Source organism: Hibiscus syriacus, unplaced genomic scaffold (assembly GCF_006381635.1).
Source record: "Hibiscus syriacus cultivar Baekdansim isolate YM2019G1 unplaced genomic scaffold, ASM638163v2 tig00110021_pilon, whole genome shotgun sequence".
Classification (NCBI taxonomy): domain Eukaryota; kingdom Viridiplantae; phylum Streptophyta; class Magnoliopsida; order Malvales; family Malvaceae; genus Hibiscus; species Hibiscus syriacus.
This window is the reverse complement of record NW_024062569.1, coordinates 304,290-307,243: the sequence shown is the minus strand read 5'-3', so window position 1 is coordinate 307,243 and position 2,954 is coordinate 304,290. Positions and strand designations below refer to the sequence as shown.

General features: G+C 40.1%; 1 pseudogene; it reads right to left on the bottom strand.

Annotated features, from left to right (window-relative positions):
• Positions 1 to 1,053: 1,053 nt before the first annotated feature.
• LOC120213517 lies at positions 1,054 to 2,954 on the bottom strand (annotated as a pseudogene).

Here is a 2,954-nt window from a genome sequence, read left to right as displayed (position 1 = left end):
TAACCTTTGCACCCTCAATACTCTCTTTTTCTTTAGCATTCTCTCTACCAATATCATCTTTTTCTTTTATGGTGGAGGAATTTGGAAGGATTGTAGAAGTAGGAGAGTGGAGTTTATGAAGTTGATCGCAACTTCTAGGCCACACGGTGGGGATTATAAAATTCATTTGAGTTGGTCCTTAAAATCGTAAGAGTAGAATTGATATGAATAAGGATGTATCCCAAAGATGTTTGTTATCATACTTCCAAGGCTATATGGAAATCCACTCTACTAACTTCACTCTTCATATCTTTGTTATCAAAGAATCCAGCTTCAACACCTAAATACAACGCTTGTTCGTCATCCATTCATGAACCCTTCCCCGTTGAATACCAGTGATCCAAGATGTTGGAAAATGATTGCATCAGCCTTTTGCTAATTACACAACTAGTTTAACATTTCTTTGTCAAATAATTTATGTATTACAGGTTACAAGTATTGCTTGATCACGCAGCAATGTCACCAGCAACTGCACACCTTATTTTACTTTCTGCTATGCATCACATGGCTTCACGGCGGATTGATGAACTCAAACTGCATAAGGAGCTTTACATTGTTGTACTTGTCACCCTTGTTGTCCATGAGCGGAACGGCTCGAATCCCGCTTTTTAGCTTAGCGATTGGTATGCATGTTTGCCCTGCAAAGTCGTCTTTTTCCATGTTGTATTCGTGGACTTCGATCCGGAGTAGAGCCAGTTCTGGCACGGTTATATGGAACTCGAACTGGTTCCAACAAGGCACCCAACTGTTTCCTACAGTCTGTTTTCTTCATATTTTTATCTGCTCCCTCCAGCAACTCCCACCTGCAGAGATCGAATCAAATTTCTGGATGATGAACTAATATCTGTGTTTTACATCACTGCAACGATTCTGTGCATTACAACGATGTCGGTGTATATCAAATTTACCTTTGCGTAAAAGTCCGGCGGTGAGTATGGATCGAAATGTGTGTGATCAAAATCATGTAACCATAACTATTGATTGAAGATTAAACAAAAGAATTCAGAGCCCATGTCAATCAAACACTCACTTTCAAAGTCATTTTCACTGGATGCTTGTCTTCGGGATCGAAGATTTCGTTAGGGTTCAGTAGTAAATCGGGTTTTTTAACATATCCGCATTGCCCATTGGCTCTGAACATTCCTTGCATCAACCATAGATGTTTATCATTACCCTATAACACACCAACAAGATTACTACTACATCCAAATGTCATATAGATAAATGGTAAGCAGAACACTATATCTTGTGTAAACCTGCATATTAAATGCAACCATTTGAGCTCCGTGCATCCATGCAATCATTGACTTGTAATTGGAAGAATCGACTCGTAAGCCTTTCGGATATACTCGTAAAAGTTTGCGCTGCGTAAACCTGTAGTAGCACAGACGTCGGAATGAGGGAAGTTTGGATTTCGATAATTAGAATACAGAACCAGACACATGAGCATGATTAATATTTTACTAAGTACCTAATCATCAGTTCTCGATGAGTTGCTGCAGAACTTTCAAGTTCTAGTTCACTCAGGCTAAGACGTCTCACTTTTTCAGAATCCAAAATTAGGCACTCATCTAATTCACCCTTTGGCTTCCCAGCTTGAATAGAAATTAAATGTTTATATTCCAGTGCCTTCTTTTGCTTCGGCTCGTTTCCGCTCGGTTCAGTCTGTCATCAGAAAGTAAATAACACTCAGCATCACGAGGCATATTGTAATCAGTTACATGACTACCTTGAAAGCCAGAGACATACCTTATGGGGTGCCACTTCGTCTCCGTCCTCATCGCTTTGCAAATCATTCTCTTTATACTTCTTCGATCTTGGTGTATTCCTTTGGTGGTTTGGTAGATATGATTACGCGTTTCTTCAATGACTCCAACGAAGGGAATTCTTTTAAGACTTCTCCACCCGGTGTAAACAAGACGTCTCCGAACGTTTGAGTGATCATCTAGAAAATAGACACCCAAGTGTAAATTATGGCAATACAGATACTGAATGCTTAAACTTCACATTGAAAAACACCAGGACTCACATTGGCAGCTTTAGCCTGAAGATCCTTGGTGAGATGATCTTCTAGAGTTATAACGACCGGGAATTCCGATGAAACGAAAGCATACTCCTTAATAGACTCCAAACATTTGACGAGTGTCACAGGAGCAGTCAGAGTCCTGCATGAACACACCATTCATTATTCTTCAGCTTTGTTATCTGCAATTCGATGTTTCTCCGGCCTTATGTTTTCTCTTCCGATAGCATTCAAATGCATATCTTCGAGGTAAACGTACCAAGTTACCGATCAAATCGTTGTAACACAAGTATGACATAATGTTAAAGAACATACCCTCCATGAAGAACATCAACATCATCTTTCTCTGAACTCGGCCATATATCCAATTCTATCACTCTCACACCTCTCTTAAGTGCATTTATGATGGGGACATCACCGCAGTCGCTGGTTAGTTGATTACCGGTGAGAAACGAATTGTGGCCGGTGAATATGAAATATTTAGACAGAGGAGCACTCAAATCATGGTGCACCTGAAAACTAACATGGAACAAAGTAAACAATAGAAAAACATCTAAAATGAAACACAAAATGAATAAAAGAGAGAACTTGTTACCCCAAGAGAGGCTTGAGGAGAATTATCATCACCAAAGAGGTACCCAAAGAAGGCTTCAAGATGAAGATCCTTCTTATTAAGATGGCTACAACCGTCGATAATTTTCCTAGCATCGTCTTCGGTGGCCGTGTCTTCTTTCTGGACCTCAACCAAGAACTTATGCAATCCATCAGCATCCATTGACTCATTCTCTGAGTATTGTTCAAACAACTTCTTGATTTGTTCCGGTGCCTCGGGAACCGGAACCTTAAACCTCCTTCGGAATCACAGGCAAACGCTGTATGATTGGTCCGACAT